Raw genomic sequence first — 14003 nt, forward strand, 5'->3', positions numbered from 1 at the left:
ACTAAGGAGGCATTCTTATTTCTTATTTCCGAAATTGGACATTAACAGGCGCTTACTTTACTTAACGTTAATAAAAGATTAAAGTAATACTCTTCCAATTTATGGAAATTGCTCTGATTTTAACGTCATTATTTTAATTTTTTAGTGACGTATACTTTAATACACTACACTTTAATTCGTAAGGCTAGGTTAAAAAGCTGCATGCGTTTACCAGGTGTGTTCCTAAAACTATTCCTTCCTTTTAAATTAACTTTGGCATAACGATAAAAATTAAATTAATTATTACAATATTGATTACATCTTAAAAACTATAAAAAACAATTGCAAATAAAAATAATAAAAACAGGGTATTTTATGTCAGACTTGAACCTTAATCGTCGGTTCTGATGCACGGAAATTGTCATGGTGATCCGTTGAACAGTATTGAAGCTGTCTGTAGTGCCATCTAGCGGAGAGTTTCAACAACGTGGGCGCTATAAAAACTTTATCCGTCAGGAATATATGATCAACTTTGATTAAATCTATTAATCGAACTCACGCACCAATATAATTGTTTATAGATTAAAATAATTCCTCATAATGATTGTATGTCAATATTTTGTTTCGTAATAATGTTTTCTATAAATTAGACTCGATGTAAACCTTAATAGTAATCACTCGCTTATTTCCGATAACACATTGTGTAATTTAAATAACTGTGTTAGTATTGGAATGACCCCGAAGTATTTATCAGCCACCAGCTCCGTATCATCATTTCCACGACTGTCAGTGTGACCATAATCCAGGTTAATGAGGAACAATATGTGTTAATATATCATAAAAGCATAAAGCTTACTTTAAATAAAGACAACTAATAATCAAAATAATAATAACCAAAACTTTTTCTCAACAGGGAGAGCCTGAGCACAGGAATGGGTCATATAAAGAGTGTTACCTTACTTTTACTTATTTTAATACTTATATTTGGGTACATACTTTTTTATGTAGGTAATAAGTAGGCGGACCGGCAAATTGGCCACCTGATGTTAACTGGTCACCAGCGCCTACAGAAATTTTCGTTCTTTAAATATTAACCGTCCCTCACTTCGCCAATACGTCATCATAAACCTAACCTTGGGAATTAATATGTTACATCCCTTGTGCTTGTAGTTACACTGACTCACTCGCCGTTCAAACCGGAGCACAACTATACCAAGTATTGCTGCTTGGCAGCAGAATATCTGATGAGTGTGTAACCAGACGGGCTTGCACAATGCTCTACCACCAAGTAAACTACTTGTGCACTATATGCCCTGGTCAGCTATTTAGTTTTCTTTGAGATTGGCAATCGCGGTCAGGAGAACATCACCATAAAACTCAAAAACCAAACCTATTTTTAAACTTAAAATAGAATGACGGTATCCGCGGACATTTTGTTTTCAAGCCGCGTACAGATTCTGGGCAAGCGATTACCATTAAGTCGATGCAAATGTGCTCGATCGTTTACATTCTACTCGGGAACATATCGACGGACATACATCACAATTCGGACCTATAACTTTTCAGTTGATTTTACTCTTCGCCTAATTTAGTTAGCAGTTTCAATTTTCGACTTCATTCTGATTTTTAAGACATCCTTTCGATTTATAAGACAGAGTCTGTACTTAAGCACACTTGTGCACTATATACCTCCTGTGCTATTCTCTGTTGAAAAGGGCGATGACCCAAATCGATCAGATGTCATCAATATCATATCGAATCAACATCTTAAAAATATTATTTAACATTGTTATTTTTAAAGCTTTTAATTAACCATCTTAAAACAATACTATCTTGCACTTTAATACTGTATATTTCGCGAGAATTTAATTTAATTTTATATATAAATTATATCTAATTATATGCATACATATGTGTATGCATGGGAATTATTTTAAATATATTATTTTTTCACTGTAATGTATTTATATATTATCTTTATCTCTTTTTATACCTATCTGTTTCCTTCCTCTACCTTAAGGTTGCCTGGAAGAGATCGTTTTTTAAGCGATAAGGCCGCCTCTTGTGTATCTTTCTTGAACGTGACTAATGTATGTGTTTATTGGTGTACAATAAAGAGTATTTTGAGTTGATTTAACTTGCAGTAAGTATTCGTAAGTTTGTATCATACCTTGCGGAAAAAGAATCAGTTCCTCTCATACCACAGAGCTGAATTGACATGTTCAGGTGAAGTTCAACTTCGATGTCAATTTTCAATGGATCAGATTCCACACCCAGGATTGTGGCTCGAGATGGAGGTCACCTCCACGATGTTACTTATATTTGGTTTTGTGCAAGCCCGTCTGGGTAGACACCACCTTCTTCTTATATTCTACCGTCGAGCAGTATTGTGTTCCGGTTTGAAGGGTGAGTGGACCAGTGTAAATACATAATATCTTAGCTCAACGTTGGCGGCGTTGGCAATGTAAGGAATGGTATATAATTTCTCTAGGTGAGGGCGACCACTCGATACCATCAGATGTCCCCATATATAAGTCCACCTATATCATAAAAAAATCGTCAGCAGCATGAATATGTTTATTCATATAATTAATTTATACCAATATTACATGCGAATGTCGATCTGTCGGTCTGTGTGTTGCTCTTTCACGGTCAAACTGAACTGAATTTGATGAAATTTGATATGAAGTAATCTTGAACAACAAGAAATAACATAGACTACTTTTTTGAAGCTAATACTTGACGACTCACCCCAAAAACGCAAGTAAGGCCGCGACAACTAGTTTATTATGAATGAAAGCGTTTTAAAACCGATAATTACAATTTAAAATACCTCGAACGTAAAGGCATATTCTGTGATAAATTCCTTTCTCACGTTTAAGTTTTGTCTTGAGAAGGCACAGAACGCACAAGATCTATAAATCACTTGTTATTTCGCCAAAGCGCTGCCAGTCATGGGATGCTTAATCCTTTGTGCCTGTAATTACAATGGAACTCTTAAAAAAACATATACTTATTTTTACAGTGATATATCAAAAACCTATAAATCTGAATACATTTATTCGTCGCGATGTTTTTAAGTTGCCACCGGGATCGCATTTAGAGGCACTGGGGCGACAAAGAAGTGGCCTCCTAAATATTGTCCAAATATATAAAAATAACTTTGTAGATACGTTACATTTACATAGAATTCTGATATTTTACTTTATACTATTTGACACGTCATATATGTGTAGATTAATTATGTTGTTTTTTTTAAATCTCAATTGTGTCGGACCCACTCCAGTGGAGGCCCTTAAACCCTAGTTAGAAGCGTTAAAGGAGTGCCCTATGCCTTAGAAAACACGTAAATCTGTTGGATGCCTGAAATATCTCCGAATCGCCTTGTCCTTATGGTTCATGAGAGAGGGAAAAGATAGAGCCTGTGCTTACACACAAACTAGTGCACAATAATATCCTCTGTGCTATTCTCATTTGATAAATGCCGTGACCCAAATGGATTAGAAGTGATCACCACATCCAACACCATCGTGAAGAATATAGATATTACATATATTCTATCTAAATTTTGTACTTCAGTTTCTAGTGGGAATAGAACTCGCGACATTAGAATAATCAGTCATGTACACAGGGTACGTTCCTTCCTTATGTATTATCTATACACGTCAGTCATTTTTGTATTGCGTAACATAATCGCATCAAAATTGATTCAGCGCCTTGTAAATTAACACTAACAGCCCTTTGTTGTCTTTATTAGGACATATTTCGACTATCGCTCTACGATTGGTTAATGAAAGGCGGTTATTACTTTAGTATTTTAATTATTTATAAATAAGAGCAGAAAGTTTAAATGTTTTATGCAACATTTAAGCGCAGTACTCTCATTATCAGAGGCGACCGAGCGGTTCAGATAATCAACGCGTCACAAAATGCATGCAACGAATTCTCTGCACTGCGCCCGCGCATGCAGATCAAATGGCAAAGAGTCACAACCACGTAAAAGTTAAAATAAACAAATGCAAACCATCCATAGTTTCATTCAAAAAACGAATGCAATAAATATTAATTTTGAAATAACTAAAGTAGTCGCATATTTTCCTTAAAAATTATCATTTCTAGTTGGTGGGGTGATTGAAGATATGATGCTATCTTCTTTTTAGGAGTTTCAAATCGATCATGAGTGAAAGAGAGGGATAGATAAGTCTAAGTTTTTAACGAAACACTTGTTTAACAACATTCGTATGTAAGGTCTTAAATTAATTGATATTATTCTAGGAATGTAAATCGACAGCTGTAACAGTAGAAAATTTTGAGTATTCGTTATATTATGTAAAAAGTGTTTAAGACTATAGTTTGAAAACTTAGATAAGACAGTAATTTATTTCAGGGTTACTGCGGACTCGACATTTGGGACGTTTTTTTATGATATAGGTACGCGGACTATCAAATCAATAAGAAAGTGTAATGCTTCTATGTTGAATAAAGGAATTTGAGTTCGAACTTGAGTTTAAAATGGCCACAGAATGTTAAGTGGTCACCTTTAAGTTAATTGGTCAGAATTAATCAAATACTAGTCTAATTAATACAAGTGAATAACGGATTACCGATAAGTAAGTTAAGTAAGTTTGTAAGTTTACACAATGAACTGAGTAAATAAAACTTTATATCAATTAATTAGCTTAAGCCTTAAAACCGTTTATAAAAAAGTTTATTTTTTTTTATGATTATGTAAGTAAGTATTATTACTTGTTTTGTAAGTTAAAAAGTTTTTAATCGACCTTTGACAATTGATATTGAACGTGACATAATTTTTTCTAGGTAATTATTCATAAATTGTTTTTGTACTTTTTTACCAAAATAATATCTAATAATAAAAAAATAAATATTGTTATATACTTACATAGTAAATTAAATTTGTCGTGTGTGATATATTTTAGAAATTGATTTTTAATTTGTTTTTTTTTGTTTTGTAGTAGTTACTCATGTTTGCTCTTCGGCGTTGGTCATGTCGAGCGAATTCGTCGCGGCCTTGACGTCGGTCGACGACTTGCGTTTATTCGCGAAATAAGACGAATGGCCGCCAGTTGGAGGGGGAATGTGTCAGGAGCGAGCATGACAGATTAAAAATACACAGTCGCATTGTGTTTAATTTAATTTAAGCAATATTTTGTTGATTAAATCTTTGACAGTATTTATTTAAAAATATATACATACACTAAAATAATTTGGTATTGTTTGTTACGAATCATTAAATTAAAATAACTTTGACATTAAGATATCGACTATTTATGTAAAAATTTGTATAATTTTCTTAAATAAATAAAAAACTGTATGAATTTAACTGAACAAAAAAAACAAAGTCCAAACTACGCTCGCCCAAGGTCAATGTCCTTAGAAACGTCATTCTTTATCGGTTGCATTTTGGCCGAACGGAACATCGAAAACTATACTTATCCCTTTCTAACTTATACTTTTTTGCTTGACGATTATCTCATGCACTTCATTTTGGAATTCGGCGTGTGCGTACTTTTGTATGTGTGAAACAAAAATTATCTTTCGCCTTTCGAGTTGAATGCGAATCGGTTGCTCGTTACAAAAATCGCACTTAGAATTTTTATGACATGCTTAGTAGTGACCCGCGACATTACCCATTATATTATAATAAATTAAATTATAAGTGACTCCATAGTTTTCCACGTAAGGCGAGTCTAATGTTTTTTATAATGCTCATTATGCGTACTTTTTGTATTTAATATTACAATAATAAACTGCAACAATGTTTCCAGGAATGACACCCTTATGTAACAAATAAAACTTATTTTATTTCGTAGATAATTGCCATAAAACACACGACATTTGAATTATTTTATCTGTGTAACAAACACTCATACATACGCAACCGAATTGCATTTTTCATACCATTTAAAAATAGAACGTGAGTTAATGTAACGTTTTTTTCGATCGGTTGAGGTAGGTCGGATATTTTATGTGTGTGCGTATTACGTGTTCGGGTTTCGGGATTCTAAATTCAAACTGGCTTTGTTTTTTTTTCGTCCGCTCATGCGCCTGTATTGGTCAATCGATTTTAGATGGGTTCTTTATGTATCGATTAGTTCCGCTTTTTAGGTCTTTACATTGTTTTTTTTTTAATTTATTTAGGAATTATATATTTTTATATAAGTAGGTATTCGAGAGATTTAAGGTGGAGTCGTGCAGTTGTGTTTGTATAATATATTGAAACTATATTAGAACTGAAATTAATTTATGTGTCTAAGAGATTTTAAGCCAACCGGATTTTCGAAAATTGAATTACTTTACATTCGAAATCCCTTTTTTAATATGAGATATAGACTCCATTATATTCTAATACAAGAGCCACCGTCTTGGAACAAAATCGCAGTACAAAATGAAAACTGTCATTAAATCAGCTCAGAAGCTGGTCGGTTAGGTTTTTGTACGGCAGGTGGTCGCTGCCAGCCCGACTGACGGTCAAACACCCCAGATTTTTATATTTTTAAACCTAACTGTACATTTACGGGTGGGGAGATACGGGTAATGTGGATACGAGTTACGAGTGCCGAATTGCTTTCACTATTATTTTTAAACTTGGAATTCTTTGCGTTCTATTTTTAATTTATATTAATAATAGAACGCAAAGAATTTCTGTTATTAAACTTTTTAATGGGTTATGAGGTATTTCTTAAAGAGCGAGATAGATATACATTTTTGACAATCAATAGGTTAGCGTAATGCTTCATTATTGAATAAAGATTTTGAAAGGCTTCAAATTGAATAGTAATGAAATGATTAAGAGTATTAAAGCTTATTTGGACCCCATTTTCCTCTATCAGGGAGGGAGTAAGATCATATATTATTATTATACGAATATATATTACAAAATTGTTTGTAAATATAAAAGTTGAGTCCGGCTCGGGGCTAATTAGCCCCCGAAAAAGTGGATTACGCGAATTCATTACTCTGATATACGAATCATTAAACAACCATCAAAAACACATTTCATAATTAAAAAAAAAGAACGTCTACTTTTCCTCTCATCTAGCTGGTTATTTCCACCTACGTCTAACCCATTCACCGGCCATTAACCCTAGTATCCCATGGATTAACGCAAAAATGTTTTGTTGTACCACAAAAGGGTAGGTTTTCACTGAGCCACTGCGTTCCGCCAATCGCCACCGTAGTTATAGATAGGGGATGTTTTGTAAATCAAGCGTGTAGCGCTTCATAGATAAGGTGAAGCGCTTGATATTTATCAATTTCTTTTTTTTTCTTTTATCAAATGATATCTCAAAATCTGATGTGTGTCAAATCGATAGAACGATTCGTTAAAATTCAGACTATATACTTAGATGGATTTTTGAATATTCATATAAAAAATATTTATTCATAAATTAACCTCGATCAAAGCGACACAGTTAATTTAAAATAAATAGCTACTAATAAATATGATAAGGCTATATTAATTAACAAAGATACCTACGATATTATCTTATAAACTTATTAATTTTACTGGAATAATAAATTTATAAACTTAATACGACAAAGGAGCAGTTGAAATAAAAGGGTGCAATTCTCCCCGAGGAGTTAATGTACCTTACGTTAAGACTTGTACAGTATCTATACAGATATCTGAAATGGCAGATAACAGTCTTAACCAATAAGAGTTAACCAAATTATAAATACATTAACTCAATATAACAAATATAATAAGACTTTATTTATCCTCCTTCCTTAGGTTGTATAGGTTTGAAATTGACCAATGATATTTGGATAAGAGACGAAGAAGATTCCTTATTACCCATAGAATTAAAGCTGTTACATATAAACATATATGTGATAGTCGAGTTCTTCCGCGTGGGATTTGCTGTCCCGTCAAATTATGAGTTTTGAAACAGAGAGTGCACCCGTGCGTTATGATATGTCCTGCGATGGTTCCTGCTCTCCTTTGAAATTGACTGCGTGGCCGTATCGGTGAGGACAACATCATTATCATCAGTCAAGTGTGCGAGGACGGCGTTTGCTTTAAACATTCACTTACAGACAGACAAATAAGGTAATTGGACATGTATCAATGAAACAATAATATATGTCTTTATAATTCACTAAAACGTTAATAATAGTTATTTTATATACATATATATGTATTTAAAGTTGTCGTTCTGTGTAAAATGATAATGATGAAGTCATGATGATATCTAAAATTTTGTAAATAAACGAAACCCCATCTGACTTTAGCGAAAACCAAAACCAAAACAACTACAAAGTTAGCTTGTAAGTAGGTAATAGTAACCTGGTCGTGGTTAAGGCTGTAATATAATACCTACGTAAACACAGATAGAATTTAAAAAAACTAGAATATAATATGTAAACAACGAAATAAAAGGGAAAAAATTAAACAAATTCCAAAATTACATTGTAAGTATAAAAAAGGTTCTTGTCGAAACGTAAATATTTTAAATAAATTTTAATGCTAGTAATTACAGGCACATGTATATTGTTGCAACTAGAATGCTACAATATATTCTTATAATCTATTTATATATAGTATACATTCCTTAGTTTTATTGAGTACGTGAAGATTACACTAAACAACTCCCCCCCCCCCAGATACTTGTAACTAATTCTTATTCAGCATTAGATGGAAGGGTACGTGGCTCCCTAAACTTAGAATATTTTAAAACATTTATTATATATGTTAAGAAGATAATTGATGTTTAAAAAAGGTTTGTTTAAAATAAATTTATTTGATATCCAATAGTATATAGCACTCAGAAATAATGAAGCTTTAAAAAAAATAAAAAAAAATACTTACTAGTAAAAAAAATCTAGAATTATATCATTAGTACCGATGATTACTCTCTACATACAAACAAATAATAAATAAAATTAATATTACTTAGTATAGATTATTTTGTATCACTGTTGCTTTAAAGGGCGTAAAGCTCCTCTGTGGCTGTTTCGACTGATTTTCAAGTTTTATTATTAGCTAACTTTTAAAATATATTAAATTAAAAAGGAATTTTTATTTGTATGCAAGCAATAATAGAACGAATATGATTCAAATTTATATATTTTATTGGTTATTTTTAATTTTTACGCACAAGCACATATAACCTTTTAATATACAATTATTGCTGACATCAATCTATCTATTATGAATCTTGTTTATTACAAAAAAAAATAGTTCATTTGCACGATGTGAATATAGTAAAAATTTATGCCACAAAGTTATGTTTTTAAGCAAATAGCTGCAATGATCTATGCAGCGCTGAAGGCTGGAAGGGTGCGTGGCTCCCCTGTTCGCATCTAGGCCCATCCCAGCAGTTTGCCCACATTATTGCAGTTTGATGAATTGCCTCCGCTCGGTCATTCAACTTGGCCGATACATAGAAAAAATTACAATAAGCGGATGTGTGAACGCCTCCAGATTTTTAAATATTGACGCTAGAACGGATTCCATATTTAAATGTGTTTTAAGTGTTTTTTTTTAAATAATGCGACAAAGGTATGTGTACATACCTCCTACATTATATTTTATTTTTATTTTATATTTATTTACTTTATATATTCTTAGGCGAATCAGATAACTTCATTGTACGATTGATAAAATAAATAATAATTTTAGCAAGCTCTTGTTTAAGAGAAAATGGACTCTAAATTTAAACTACACGATCTAAAATCCCATGAAATAAAAAACACACTTATATTCAAGCATGCTCTTACAAGGACTATTCAGTCGTTATTTTGATATATTTTTTAAAGTTAATCTACCACGAGATCGGTGGTGGTGGTGATATGAATGCTACCAAATGACCGTATTGACCGAATACATCAGCACCGTAACCGCTAGATTCTATTGTCACCGGTAAAAAGAGAGCTTGCGTTTCATCTTAAGTGGTAGGCTTACCATTCCATTGCAATATTTAATTCGAACATACTATCATAGTATTATATATATACATTTCCCTGCGCGCTATAATATGGGAGTTTTCTGACATCAGGTCCTAGGCCGTCAACGCATCAGCAACTCCCCTTACGTTACAGAAGTCCATGGGCGACGTTGCCCACTTACCATCGGGTGGACCTTCTTCTTTGCCACGTATAATTATCATTGTAATTTAATATATGCTAGCGGCTTGATACAAATCAAATACGTTCGTTCTAAGAAAGATATTGAAAACAATTTTTAAAAAATCAAGTTTTTAAATACATAATTCACACTGTAAATTAATAATAACTGTTATTACATCAAAATTATATTATAAATAAAATAAATTCCTGGCCGAAAACTTCGGTACGAAAAACTGAAACTTCGTTAAGTGCGTGCTAGTGTTTAATATCGATAGACTACTAACAGACTATCGATATTTAAGGTTTTAAAGATAGTCTATCGATAGTATTGTCACGTGTCAATACTATCGATATAATATCGATAGTATCGATAGTACTATCGGTATGCTGAACAGTTTTCGAAGTCAATTATCGATAGTTCTGCAACGCTGGTGCGTGCGCAAACGCAGACCGTGTGCATCTTCCATCACTTTCTTCTCGCAAGACCAACGACTTTTATTCGGCATACTTCCAAACTCCCGATTTATTTAGGTATTCGGTCGCTTGAGACCTAATTCAAGAGGGCAAGAGTCACAAATGACTTGTTTATTTCAAAACATTATTTTGCTAAGCCTGAAAGTCATACTTCACTGCTATGTGGACTTCGAAATCTACCTTATAAATTAGCTAATAGGTACACTAAGGAGGTAGTCAATATGATATAATATACTTACGTAAATAAATGTGCGAAATATTTCAGTTCCAAATATTCGAATAGTTTCCTTCAAATATCATCAAAAGGCTTAAACGAAAAACGTAACATAGAACGCAGTTTCAATTTCAAATATTGGGGCGGAAATCAAAGAATCGAGCGGACATTGAATGCTTTTTAGCATTCAAAAGACTTTTTTAATCTGTACTAATAATAAAATGATTTAGCAAAGAGGTTCGGTAGGTACTTTAAAATGGCCTTTCTCAAATTTCATTAGAGATATTTTAACTTCTTAGTTGAATCTAAATTGATTTATTGCGTTAAATTAACTGAAGTTAAATCTTTTTGCGGTAGAAGTATTTTTATATGAAAAGTTTGAAGTTACAGAAACGTTGTTCTCGAACTCGACCAGTAGAGTTATCTTTTTAGAATAATCTAGAAACTCACCGCACAGCACATAGACTAGAACAATAATTAAGTTTGTAAGACAAATGTATCACGGTAAGTCGGTTGTCAATATTTTACGAGTGAGATGCTAAGTGAGTTGTTATAGAAACACACTGCTGGACACATTCATCTCATAATTTAGTAATCACTGTACGAAGATAATTAAATAATTACACAAACAATACGTATCTTTTGAAATATTTATAAATATAATAGATTGAATTGCCATCTTGGCTTAAAGTTCACCTAGACGACATATGGGTACCTTTTAGTAAAAGGCGGACTTAAAAAACATAGTAATTCCTTATGCTATCTTTATATGTTTTAACGCATTATACATTGCAGCACTACTATCTTGAAATTGAATAAAGTAATATTTATCATTAACAATTATTTTATTAAAAAATAATATTAAAATCCAGCTAAATTTCTTTTGACGTTTCATCTCTGAAATGTCTGAAATGTTTCTTTCCGAACCAGAGGTATATCTTTGACATTTTTTATTCTTCATTCATTCATCATTTAGTTTTGACAGGACCGTCTTAATTCAGAGCACAGGGTGCTCACAGCCTGGGCGCCGCGCGTCGTCTCATCGATGTTGTCCATTCTTAGACCATTGGAATTGGACTATTGAATGGACTATTGAAATATTTTGGGAGGAAGACGAGATCGCCATAGCATTGCACTTGCAGCTCTTGTCTTGCTTAAGATGGGATAGAAATTAACAAAACCATAATTCATTTAATTTATATTGAGTAGTTTCTTTATATAAACATATAAATAGTGGCAGAAAGATAGCGCGTTCAAATCATAATATAAACTAAATTATAAACTATCTTCTAGGAGACAAACTTAACTATTAGATGTAATTCCACAAACATATCGTTTAAAATATGTTTTAGTTTTTTTTTTTAATAATATGAATAATGTATACTAATACATGAGAAGACGTGTTTTCGTTCTGCCTAAATGAAAAATCTACTATACAAATATTAATGAAACTTATACCAGAAGATGAAACGCGATTCGGAGACGCGTTTAAAATATCCTATTAGTATATAAGTATCTGCGCTTCACCATGTAACTCGCTTTTAATAAAAGGCTATTTATGTAACAAGCATTTAATGTTTTTGAATTATAGCATATAATATACTAAAATTTAATCTGTGAACCTGGTATTATAAACATTTAGGAACATTAAAAATAACACGTAACAAAACTTTCATATACTTATTAAAAAAAATCGAAGTATCGTTGTGTTAAGTTTGAAGGGTGAGTGAGCCAGTGTAACAGGCGCAAGAAACAAAACATCTGAGTTCTCAAGGTTGGTGGCCACTTACCACCATAACGACCACTTATCAGACTACTTAATATAATAAAAACAAAGGAGACAAAAGTTATTTACGATGATAATTATGAGATATCTTCACAATCAGATACTAAAACGACCTGCAAGTAAGCTTCTACTTAAAAAATGAAGAGGCTTTCGCCCACTTGTGGGATATGTACCGGGCCCTTATAGTAATTACTTTAAGCGTTTAACAAAACATTTCGGAGATATCAAAATATTGAAGGGCGAATATGAAAAGAAAGGGTGTGTGGAATACGTGAATATAACTATGTTATCACGTTTGTTGTGGGATGAGAGATCGCTTGGCGTGATGCTGATTGTATTACATGTATTGTTACATATAGTATTATATGTCGCACGCGGCTTCGCCTGCGTTTTAAGGGTTAGTCGTCAGGTGTTAAACATAAAACGGTCTATCCTGTCCTTCCTTCATCAAATTCGGTTCAGTAGTTTGGTGAAAGAGCAAAAGACAGATAGACTGGTAAAGTCACATAGAAATATGCATGAATTTTTAATTCAATTTATTAGCATTTTTCTATAGATTGCATGTACTAAAATCTAGGATTATTCGCCCATTGCCAAAAAAAATATAATACGATCCGAAAACGAAGGTCCTTTAATTTTCAGCCTCTATATTTTTTATCTGTGTGTTGACAAACAGACAGAACAAACGAATAATTGTAAGAAACGTTTGTTTACAATTCATCTAACTAGTACATAGCCAAAACATTATGAACTGTTCTGGCTACTAGGGTTCAATTGGAATAGGGTATAATACCCTAAGGGTGTAGAAAGAGTAACAATAAAGAGACCTTATGTCCGTGGCACTCGTCCAACAGTCCAACTGCTCGGCCAACACTCCAACAGTTCGTCCATTCCTCCAAGTGTAGAGAAGTAATTTGTGAATGTTTGATGATGTTGGATACTGTTGGCGCGACGCTCTGATGGCGTTAAATCATACCCAGATCAAAGGAGCTGGTTGACTTATACGAGCAACCCCTTCTCTTCAGCGTCAAGGTATATCGCAGAAGCACCTACCACTTCAACGTGGAGGACGTTTTGGAACGTATGTGTGGAGAGTATGTTTTGATTGATCCTAAGTTAGAATAGATTGGATCCATGTTGGATAGTTGGTTTAGAGCGATTGGCACAAACAATTCCCGATTAATAGGTATATCTTTATAAATATATATATAATAAAATACAACAATAACGGCCTCCGTGGTCGAGTAGTGTGTATAGCGGTTTTCATGGGTGCGCCACTCCGAGGTCCCAGATTCGATTCCCGGCCGAGTCGATGTAGAAAAAGTTCATTAGTTTTCTATGTTGAATTGGGTCTGGGTGTTTCCACCACTTCCAACGTTCAGATGATTTCGCCGACATTCAAAACACCATTTTTTACAAATCCATAATAAATACCATAAATTATTCAAGATCTCGACCAAT

This window comes from Vanessa atalanta, chromosome 23 (assembly GCF_905147765.1).
Source record: "Vanessa atalanta chromosome 23, ilVanAtal1.2, whole genome shotgun sequence".
NCBI lineage: Eukaryota > Metazoa > Arthropoda > Insecta > Lepidoptera > Nymphalidae > Vanessa > Vanessa atalanta.